General features: G+C 36.1%; 1 long non-coding RNA gene across 1 annotated transcript; it reads left to right on the top strand.

The window, feature by feature from the left end:
* The first annotated feature begins 5,561 nt into the window (after positions 1 to 5,561).
* On the top strand, positions 5,562 to 12,083 carry LOC129638845 (uncharacterized). The gene is made up of 3 exons (XR_008708064.1): positions 5,562 to 6,374; positions 7,008 to 7,071; positions 11,388 to 12,083. It is a non-coding gene; the product is annotated as an uncharacterized LOC129638845 (long non-coding RNA).
* The last annotated feature ends 270 nt before the right edge of the window (positions 12,084 to 12,353 follow it).

Genomic DNA, 12,353 nt, shown 5'->3' with positions numbered 1-12,353 from the left:
ATTTATCTATGTAGTTACACTTACAAACTCCTTAAATTCCTTTGTACTCCTTTGCATTCTGTCTAGTGTCCTTTCATTTCAACCTGAAGGATATCCTCTAGCATATCCTATAGGACCACTGGTAGAAAACTCTACTTTTATTTATCTGGGAATGTATTAATTTCTCATCAGACTCTATTCACGTTTCTTCATTTATTTTCCTTCTGAAACTCAAACTAGTTACTTTCAACTGTGGTATCTTTGAGTTCAATTTTTTCTTTGACTTCTCAATTCTACTGTTGAGTCCCTCTATGAATTTTTCCTTTCAATTATTGTACACTTCTTTCTAGCACTGAGTCTAGAAATCAGGCAGAGGTATAACTTTTGAGTGTTTTCAGGTCTCTTCTGAGCTAATGTATCCTGTCCTGGGCACTCATGTGGTTTTGTGAATTTCCTGGTATACATGACCAACCTAGACAGCATATTCAAAAGCAGAGACATTACTTTGCCAACAAAGGTCTGTCTAGTCAATGCTATGGTTTTTCCAGTGGTCATGTATGGATGTGAGAGTTGGACTGTGAAGAAAGCTGAGTGCTGAAGAATTGATGTTTTTGAACTATGGTGTTGGAGAAGACTCTTGAGGGTCCCTTGGACTACAAGGAGATCCAACCAATCCATTCTAAAGGAGATCAGTCCTGAGTGTTATTTGGAAGAACTGATGCTAAAGCTGAAACTCCAATACTTTGGCCACCTCATGCGAAGAGCTGATTCATTTGAAAAGACCCTGAGGCTGGGAGGGATTGGGGGCAGGAGGAGAAGGGGACAACAGAGGATGAGATGGCTGGATGGCATCACCGACTCAATGGACATGAGTCTGGGTGAACTCCGGGAGTTGGTGATGGACAGGGAGGCCTGGCGTGCTGCGATTCATGGGGTCACAAAGAGTCCGACATGACTAAGCGACTGAACTGAACTGATGGGTACTTTTGAACATCCTAATTTCCCAAATAAATTATCTTCCCAGGTTTACCTAGCATATTAAGGGAGTGTATTTTAGGTTCCAACTGTAATCTTTTCTCCCTGTTACCTAGCAGTTTTTCATTAACCTTACAGTGTTGCAGTGTTTTCTAACAATGCCTATCACTTTTCTGTCCCTGACAAATTTTGAGTTAGGTAAAACAAAAATGAGCAGCTGGCATCTGTTCTTCATCTAGTCCTCAAACAACTTAGAACAAAGTAACATAATTTGTGAAGGAGATCTGCTCTGCTTCCTTTGGAAGGACCAGCTACTATCTTCAAGACCACCACTGAGTCTAGGGAGTGGCGAGACAAAGACAAATACAAGTGCCTAAAGTTTGTTTCCTTTTTAAATATTTTTATTTTCCTTTTTTGTTTCTTTGTTTAGAATTTGTTTGCTATATCTTTGACTATTTTTTAGAGTATGAAAGAACTGGTCCTGACAGTTTATGCTTGTTTTCAGTGTTTCTTTGGGGAAATGGATATTTGGGATTGCTTATTCCGTCATTTTGATGATGCCATTCCTGATTTCTTATTGAATTTTAATCATAATACCACAAGATAAATAACATGATCCTTATTTTGAAAATTAGAAAGTTTTATTGCCTTGGGTTAAATAAATTAGTCAAGGCAATAATTGTAGTAATTTCTAGGGACAAGAAAATTAACAATCATATATTTCAAATATATTATTTAACTTGAAGTCAAATAGTTATAAAAATGGTCTTAGAATTAGGAAAGTTATTATGATTTGGTCTTATATATTTGAAAAAAAAAAAAAGACTTAGTATAACTTACTAAATAGGTCTCATCTATACCATATTACCCTGAATGTCCCCAATCTTGTCTGATCTCGGAAGGTAAACATGGTTGGGCCTAGTTGGTACTAGGCTGGGAGAACAAATAGGTCTCATCCATCCTAAAATCCTATGAAGATTTCATTAAATAAGCATTTTTTCCAAGAAAATTTTATTATAAGTATGTTGATTTTGTTTCTGTTTTTATTTTCCTGGTGATTCAGCTTTCTAATTATTTTTCCTTATTATCCTTGTTTTCTTGCTATTGACATAAAACAGTTTCTTATTTTCTTTGTGAACACAGGAAGAGAGTAAAATCACTTTCATGCTTGTAGGTTTTGCAAATCTCACTTTTACAAAAAAACTCCTGCAACACAACTATAATAAATAAAAAGATAAACATCTGTTCCTAGCTTGCTGCTGCTGCTGCTGCTAAGTCGCTTCAGTTGTGTCCGACTCTGTGCGACCCCATAGACAGCAGCCCACCAGGCTCCCCCGTCCCTGGGATTCTCTAGGCAAGAACACTGGAGTGGGTTGCCATTTCCTTCTCCAATGCATGAAAGTGAAAAGTGAAGTCACTCAGTCTTCTATACAAAAGTTTTGTCATTGTAAATATATTAATAATGAAACCCAGTGATTTTATATGACATTTAAATTAGAATTAATTGTAATATACATGGTGTCCCTAGAGGTAAGCTTAGAAAAACATTTAGTAAATAAAACTCTATATCACACTATGAAAAATAAACAATAAAAGTCATTGTATAAGACCACTTTTGTGACAATTCAAAAGATGCTGACATAATTTATATAATCATATAATCTTTATGCTTGTTTTTTATAATTTTCATTCCAAATATAACTATTATATAATTTATTTTTCAAAGTGTTAAAAGTAAGAACATACATCTCACAGTCAGAACTGTGAAATATTGTTTGGGTGTTTTTCAGCTTAAGTGAAAACTGATAAATTGGGCTGATCCCAGGACTTATAGTCCAGAGGCAATCTTAATTATTTCAAGCATTATACACCATTATTTTTAATAAAACAGCAACAGTAATGTGTCTTTACCTTGCATACTCTTAAAAGCAATAATCAAATTATTGAAAGAAATTCATAATGATAATTCTTTCTATTCCATGAAATTGAATAGTAAAATTTTATATCTTTTGAATTTTTGTGTCAACCTAAATTCTTATCTACAAAAGTCATCTCTGTCCCTGTTAATATGTGACTTAACTCTATTTATCATCATTCTCAGAACTTACACAGAATGTTAATAATTTGGAATAAACATTTTTGACCCTTGCTGATTACTATAAAATGACTCTTTCCAAATTGAGATATTTTAAATACTGTGTGCCATTAAATTTTCTATTAATAATTATTTATTCCCCAAGAGCTACTTTTTATAGTGTTTTACTGATACACATAAAAGGTGGTGGATTTAATGTAGCCTAACACTTTTTCAATTTTCAATTAGTTACACTAATAGGTATGACACTTATTTTTGTTGCTTGTGCTTTCACCTATTTGTTCTCCTCATTCAACTAACTCTATCTTCAATCTAGCAGAAAAAAGTCAACCTATTTTATCTAATCCTTTTTTTTTAATTTTTTTATTTTATTTTTAACTTTACATAATTGTATTAGTTTTGCCAAATATCAAAATGAATCCGCCACAGGTATACATGTGTTCCCCATCCTGAACCCTCCTCCCTCCTCCCTCCCCATACCATCCCTCTGGGTCGTCCCAGTGCACCAGCCCCAAGTATCCAGTATCGTGCATCGAACCTGGACTGGCAACTCGTTTCCTACATGATACTTTACATGTTTCAATGCCATTCTCCCAAATCTTCCCACCCTCTCCCTCTCCCACAGAGTCCATAAGACTGTTCTATACATCAGTGTCTCTTTTGCTAATCCTTTTATTTAACTTCCCTTGATAAAGAGATAGGCTGTAAATTCACTGTAACTAATATCTCTATTTCTTGCAAGACATTCTGCAATTAGGTCTAATAGATAAAGATAAAACTCACTTCCAAATGATATGTTATCCATTTCAGACAGCTTCTGATTAATTAGTATCTAGACTTTTTGTCTCTCAAACTTCTGTTTTATCTCCAAAGTCTGGATCATTTAATCATTAAAGGGAATGCAACCTTTTGTATATGGATTTATTACTGGTATTAGGGACTTCACTAACCATGCATCACCCAACCTCCCTTTACCCTACCTGATTTACATAAAATTAAAGTGAAAGTGTTAGTCCCTCAGTCCTTTCTGACTTTCTGTGACCCTGTGGACTATAGCCTGACAGGTTCCTCGGTCCATGGGATTTCCTAGGCAAGAATACCGGATCATTCAGCATATATACTTTTTTTCAGTATTATCTCTTTGTTGGTCACCTTCTGTGTTTCAGAAGTCCTTATAAATTTACCTGAAGGGAAGGTGGGCACATTTATCATAACTCAATTGTCAGTTGTTTCTCTGTATATAACGAAAATTGAGCTTCCTTATTTAAATGGTGCACTGTGATGGGGCCATGATGCTTTAGGAAGTCATAAAGCCCAATCTTACACCAAGCCCAATGGAAACCTTTATTTGGGAAGACTATTTGTATAGCATGATCTCATCCCGAATTTTTGACTCCCTGGGCCCTGCAAGTGGGCCTAAGAGAGCTACTCTGCAGATTCAGACAGTGAGTCCCAACCAGATCACCAACTGGTGTAAGACCAGAGATGCTTTTACAACGACTCAACTGCACTGCTCCTATATACAGATCCAGAATTTCCTTCAAAAAATATTTCTATAACTGAAGGATGGATACAGATTGTAGCAGTCTATTTGCAACTTCCTCAGTCTACCTACTCTTTTAAAGAGTATAACATTTACAGTAATTCAATTCAGTTCAGTCGCTCAGTCGTGTCCGACTCTTTGAGACCCCATAGGTACCAACTATCCGAACAATCTTTTCTGAAAGCAAATTTTAAAGTTTTCCTCATCTTTGGTAGGTTGTGATTTTTTTTTTTTTTACACTGCCTCTTCTTTCATTTCCTGCCTTAGAAAGAATATCTAGTATTTCACTTCCTGTAGTCTGTCAACACCAAGTTTGGGAAAGCAAGGCAAAATGACAGAGGTGTTGTAATCATAGCAATAGGTGTTATGCTATGAAGGATGGACACTGTGAAAATTAGCAGGAGAAAAGTGTGTTAGTCATGGAGACTCATTCTCTCATCTTGCTTTTCTTCCTCCCAAAGACTACAGGGTCTATAATACAGAAAAAGCCATATTTTCACCTCACTCTCACATCCCTATAAGCAGATCCATTTAGTTGAGAACATGAATTAAAGAACTGCCTGAAAGCTAGAACCAGTGGCTAGAAGGAAAATGAGTCAGAATCACGAGTGGAATGTAAAACAGAAACCATGGTGATGAATCTTGAGGGAGGAGTTAGAAATGGAACAAGTTTAGAGGTTTGCATTTTTATGATCTCATTGCTTTTGTAAAGCAGATGCATTTGTGATTTCTCAGTGAATAATCCAATTCAAACTCGTATGATAATTTGTCATCTTTGGAAATCTAGCACCTCAGCTGTGATCTCATGAAAATCTCACTCATGATTCCTCTTTTAAGTCATCCCATTAAATTAATATTTTTAAACTTGCAACTTTGTTTACTGAAACCATGGAAATCCCTCTAGCTAAGATTTTACTATACAACTTATAATTATGAGTATTTTATCTTATTTACCAGTGGGAACATTAAGGGTACCTGCTGCCTGGAAGAAAAGATCTGCCATTTGCTGAACTTGTAAGTTTCAAATGCACCTTCAGTAATGGCTCAATGACATAAGTCTAGGAACTAACACTGGAAATTTCTGTGTCTGTGCAGAGCACCCTTTGCCTTCAAATGATGAAGGATGATGCCTTATACCCAGGACCGGAGCTGCCTGCCCTGCCCCATATGAAGGCCCATTATCACCACAAGACAAAGTTCTAATTTCTTGTCATGTCTGGGGGCCTGGCGAGTCAAAGCACTATACCACTGTCTGTTCTCTCTCTCCCTCTAACACCATGGGAAGGCTTCTGCATCGCCTCAATATGGACCAGGTGCAGTGTGGGAATTCCAACGAAGGCAATCAGATGGGCGCTATTGGAGCCCGCAAGTTAGGCTTAAGCATCTTCAGGTGTGTTTTAGGGTAGCGGGGAAGTGGGGGCGGAGAGGAAAAGTATGCCCTGACGGAGGGGAGTTAAAAGAACAAGCTAAGGGTCAGTGACGGCTCCAAAAACAGCGAAACCCCAACTGAGCCGCTTCCGCGGCAACCCACACTTTCCCCCAGGGCTGCCCACGCTTTCCCTGAGGAAACTCGATCTCGCGGGATCTCAGGAGTTCCACGCGGCTGGCAGGGGAATCCTGGGTAAGAAACACTGGGCGCCGAGGACGCCGGATTCCGTCATCGTCTATGATGCCTCTGGCTCATGTCACCTGTCATGAAAACCCCAGTGCCTGTAGAGTCCTCACTACCCTTCCCCGACTCAGAGTCACAGAACAGCTGTTCTTACCAGAGGGCCTGGCCAGGTAAGATTAGGAAAAGGTCTTGGGCCAAAGGCGGAAAGGGATGAACAAGAAATAAAAACTACTCCCAGAGCTACTCCTCCCTCAGAACCCACCCCCGCCCCCGACTCTCCCCGCCTCAGAACCTCAGTATATATTTGTAAATTGAATGGATAAATGGATAATGTTACATTGTTTACCCTTCCACCGAGAATGACTTGGATTAATTCAGACAATACATTTTAGCCTTCTCAAAAAAGTTGACAGTCCTTGTGGGTGCGTGTGCTTAATCGTGCAGTGGTTTCCAACTCGAATGTCACTAATGTTGGTGGACTACTGAAAGAACTAATAATGCTCCCATATCTTTAAAAGGAGAAATTTGAATATTTATATTGATGACTTTCTTACAACTTTAGTTTTGTTCTTGAAAAAATTGCTGTTATTCCACTGTTAGCTTTCTAATGGAAAAGGTTATCAGTACATCAAACTGCACTAGATGAAATGGAGTGATAAAACACTAATTTCCTTCTGCTGAATATTTATTCCCTTTCACGTGTATGTTTGTTATATAGAAAAATAATTAATTGAAATGAGTCCTTCTAAAACAGAAAAAATTAAGTGGGGTCTTTTCACACTAAAATATTTTGTCTCAAATAGATTTGCATTATGATGAGACTCTGCTGTGTATCCTGTTTACAAGGTGCTTAGGGTAGGACTTCTGGTGAGTAAGGGTTTATTTATTTTGAATACACAGAACCCGAATTCAAACTTTATTATTTTTTTAAGAAAACAAAGTACTTATTTGTTATTATATTGATCTTATTTTTCTGTTTATATGTGATTGTTTAATGTATCATTTATCTTTTACTCCAAGTATTTGTAAATCATCTACTGGTTAGTCAGGGGATAAAACAACATTTGATTAAGTGATCAAGTAAGCTTATGGAGACCATGAGGATGAAGGTAGTCCTTGAAGAGGAGAGTTTAAATAGACAAAGGATTAGTTAGAATTTCAGGCAGAAGACAACAGTGAATGCTACTGTGCAGAGTTTTATATGAAAATCAGCTGATTAAAATGAGTTCCTTTCTTTCATTTACACACCTATCTATTCAAGAAGCATTCATAGAGTCCATATCATGTTATAGGCATCACATTAAGCGTTTGGAATACAGAATAAAACAATGCACAGTTATTCGCAGTTGTCTCCAAACAATCCCATTGTGTTCATGACATATGTGTAACAGATTTAATATACACCTGCATTATGCATTAAATCTTCACAGTCTATAGGAGTTCATCCATAAAGCAGGCTATTGTTGAGCAGATGCTGTAAACAAATGATGTAAAGCTAAGTGAGGGAATACTGACAACTCTTGTGACTTACTGAGCCATTTAAAATGAGCAATGAGCCAAAGCAGGAGTCCTACAGAGAAAGAATCAATAATGAATACATTATCATGCATATTTCCCTAAGACAAGGGTAATAATCATGTGGCGTTCACTTCTGTTACTAAATAATTTTAAGGAGCTTTGCCTCCCCTCCCCGTGGACTCTAACACACCTATTTCTGGTACAAAATAGAGAGATCTCCACTGCTATTAACACCATAACTCTTAAGACTTTAGCTGCCAGTACATTTTTCAGAATCCATCGGCTCATTTAAACCTTCTGAGAGAAAATGGCAATTGAGCGTAAGTTTTTCATTAAAGCAGTACGGCACTAACTAGGGGCAATGTGGCATTCCAACATTTTATCAACTGTGATGGAGCCTGAAACTTTTAAAGGATAAATAAGTAAACCCCTTGTCTTCTCTCTCACCTTACTTTCCAATCTGAAATTAAATGCTGACCTTGCTTTTGTTATACTGTTAAAGTGATTCTTCTCATATCCTTTTGAATTATATTATTTAAAAAATTTGAGCATCTATCTTTATCCTGTTATCTATGATTTATATTACTTGCTTTTATCCTTCTCTAGAATTTCCTTAATGTATTATTATTCAGTAGCAAAGTTACATACACTCAATAAATGATGGTTTCATAAAATTCAATATTTACTGGAGGAAAAATTAAAGGCGAAAGAAAACAATAGTGCAGATTATTCTGGACAGTTTTAACTTATAAGGTTTATCCTCTAGGTTGAAAGGAAAAACATAATTCTGCTACTCCTTTAGCCATGTTTCCTCATGCCTTTCATGGACTGAGATTCAAATCCAGGCAGAAGTACGTCCTAGTGATTAAAGGTGTATATAACCTTTAATATACAATGCATATATATATATATATATATATATATGTTAGGTTGGCAAAATGATGATTGTTGATGCTGGATGATGGGTACATTGACCTTCATTGTATTATTCTCTGCATTATTGTACGTTTGGAGTTTCCCATAATACAAATTAAAACTTAAAAATGTATGCACACTTATGTGATCCTCCAAAGGGTATGATTATTACAGAAAATGTGGGGAAAAACAAAACTGTGTTTTCATCCTATCTGAAAAAGTTACCCAAATAATTTACTTGCTTCTTAGAAAAAGTATAATCTGTTCTGTCAATGAAGGATATAACAGTTGGAATGTCTATGTGTCACCTTGCCTAGGCGTAGTCTTCAAACAGTTACCTAAATTATGTTTTGAAGGTATTTTGGAGATGTAATTAATATCTTTAATCATTTGACTTAATAAGCAAGATTGCATTAGGTAATCTGGGGAGGAGAGTTTGTTCTATCCTTTGAAAGGCCTTAACAGCAGAACTGAGGCTTCCCTGAAAGAGAAAATTTCTGCCTGTGAGCTCCTTCAGCTCGTGCCACAGAATTCCAGCTACACTTTTAAATGGTCTGCTTTATGAATTTTGGAGTTTCCTAGCTATCTCTTATAATTGCATAATCCAGTTCTTTAATTTCTAGGCTTGCAAAAATGAGGAATCATCATAAAGCTTTAGAGGCTTTATAAAATTCTTATATTTTTGTGTCCAGATTCACATAGTCTAGACTGTATGTTAGATGGAGTTAGGCTATAGTGTCTGCATGTTTGACCAATGTCAAGCATTTTCAAAGAATATAAATTATAGGTGATTTTGTATATGTAATTTAAGTACAAGTTGAAATTTAAGAATCATGATCTAGAAAAGGAAAATTTTTAAGAATGTCTTTTGAGAGGCCTGAATTTTCAAACCATTTTGCCTTGAAGATAACTTTTATTAAATTCCCAATAATGACTCAGTGTTGTTTAGGGAATTATAAACTTGCATACAGAGTTCACACTGTTTTGCTTCAGTATTAAATCTAGATTACTTTAATGCATGTTAATAGAATTTGGTGTAATGAGGAGTAAGAAGAGGTGCATCTCATTGGTATAAGGGATAATTTTCAGTGTTACCAATGGAAGATAAATATATATGTGATTTGACCTCCTGATTTGCTGATAAGAATTGAATTAGATACCTCATTTTACTTTGGCACTTTAATTCCTGAAAATATGACTCATCAAGATGCATACCTCACCAACCAGCTTCAGAGAGAAGCTTCACACGTTCATGTCGATCTCCCTCCAGAATTGGTGGGCAGTAAAATAAAAATTAAAAGAATAAACTGCCCCCTTGTCACATATGGCAACTGACATTTCCAAGGACCAACACATTCTCTTTTACTATCTTGACATCTGGTTATTGTAGAGTCAAGAAATAAATGTCATTCTTTCCTGTTGGCCATGATTTTACTCAATCTAGGCAATTTTCCATCCTTCTCTTTTGGGATTTACTCCTCAACGTGCCTCCAAATTCTGGACAAGAGGAGGATAAGTCGCATTTCCTTTTACACTTCATTAGCTTTAACAAATACGTAGCTGGCACTTACACAAACACTATCTCACCTGCTGTTCTGTTCCTTGCTATATTGCCTTCCTGCTGTTTTTACAGGTGGTGTTTAGGCAGTGCTATTCTGAGATATATCATCGTTACTGCATCATTGTCACAGACTTGCAGACAAAAACCTGGGGACAAAACTTAACTTGGAAAAAAATTACAATCTAAATATTCAAAGCTCACAGGCATAAATGGAAAATAGTGTATATTTAAGACCACTATCACTTTCCAGAATCATTGGAAAGAAATCACTGTTGTCTTCTTTGCACTGACATTACTGTTACACTATTAGTTTAATGTGAAATCCTCCGTATTTACTAATGCACTGAAGTTCTCGAGTGCACTATCACCAGTATTAAAATAGCCCACATGTGTTCCACCTTTATGCACCATTTCCATATAGCTATTTGGAGTTTTGCCACTGTTTAGTGTTAAACATAATGGTCATGATCAGTTGAAAACAAATTTTATGATATCTCTTTTTAGGGTAATAATGAAAATATGAAGTCAGCCCTTTAAATTGAAAAAAATGAAGCCAGATGCAAAGTTAAATGTAGATCAACCCTTTATAAAACAAATAAGTAACAAAATAAACTAAAATAAACTTTTCTCTTTGATAAATTAACACATTTATTCATTAAATAAATAATTATCTATATCATGTGCCAGGCCCTGGGGAACAGTATCACAAAGGGTTCACTGTCCTGGTCTTAGGATATAGTTAACTTCAGAGTTTGGGTTAGGTCTCACTGTGGCTAGCCTTCCTGACACAGAAATGAAAAGGGGCCTTCATAAAGACTAAGGCTCCAAAAATCTGCCCTTTTACTGTCGCCCACTCCTTTCTCTTTCTCTTTCTTCTCCTAAACCCTCTGCCCTGGGACTCTCTTGTCATTAGCACATGGGGAGATATTTCTGGGAGAATATTGCATGACCAGCCGTACCTTGCCTCTGACAGAGGTTCTCTCGACCGAGATCATGGAACTGGATTTAACTTAATCAACTTAACTGCTCCAGTATTTGAAACCTTTTGCTATTGGCTGTTGTTATAGAAATTTAGATTATATTCCTTGCATTCTGTGTAATCTCTCAGCTTGCCTTTTGTATTCAAGCTAAATGTGACACTGCTGACTTGCCCTCATCAGAAAAAATATCCATTTCTCCTTTATTTTAGGAGTTTCTCTAACAATGAAATAAGAAACAAAAAGAAATGGAAAATGCTCAAAATTGGACAAAGAAAATAATCAGTGTGAAACATGAAAACAACTGAAGTCGATTGACTATATTAAAAATTCCATATTCTTCATGTCCAGTGTTTCTAGGCAAGTATAGCTGAAGTTAAATTCTAAATTGAAAAAAAAATGCAATGCAAACAAAACAAAATTAGTATTGTCACTGCTAATTAATGAATGTAATTTTGTTCCATTGAAAATTACTCTATATGTTAACCAGAAATGAAAATTTTTGTCTTTGGAGAAAATAACAAGAACTCTCAGAATGTTACTGCTCTCCAGCTGTTTAAAATCAGGCAGTCAGTGTTAGCTGCCCTTCCCTACTCCCACCCCATTATCTAAAAAAAAAAAAAAAAAATCAATCATGTGTCTTCTTCTTTTCCGGAAGGAAGGAATATGCCATTTTCAGTGCCTATGAGTTGCTTCATCTGGAGAGCAATCAATTATTGATTGTGTGAGATTTCATAAATAAAGCCAAATGTAAGTAGGTGATTAATCATTCATTTCTGATTCACCTTGAGAGAACTGTACAATGATAAGAAAAGCAAAACATTAACTGTGTTCCAGTTCAGTCAGTGCAAGTTCAGCAGATGTATGCTCTATACAGTTCATAAGGATTCTTTCATTGTCAACTGATGCATTTGATGTATTAAAGTACCTAGATAAGAAAAATGACATCTTGAGGGTACTTGCTATGTATTAGTAACTTTATATACTTATATGGGTTACTGTGCCAAACATCATTCTTTTTTTTTTTTTTTTTGAAAGGATGAGGCTTAGCTGGCTGGTTCTGACATTGACTGTATTACTTGTTTGCCATGTGACCTTGGGCAGGTTTTTAACCACCAATTCCATTTCCTCATCTCCAAAGTGGGGATATAGGAGTTATTTCATAAGACCGTTATGAG

The sequence above is a fragment of the Bubalus kerabau genome, chromosome 1 (genome assembly GCF_029407905.1).
Source record: "Bubalus kerabau isolate K-KA32 ecotype Philippines breed swamp buffalo chromosome 1, PCC_UOA_SB_1v2, whole genome shotgun sequence".
Lineage (NCBI taxonomy): Eukaryota > Metazoa > Chordata > Mammalia > Artiodactyla > Bovidae > Bubalus > Bubalus kerabau.
This window is presented reverse-complemented; position numbering and strand designations above follow the sequence as displayed.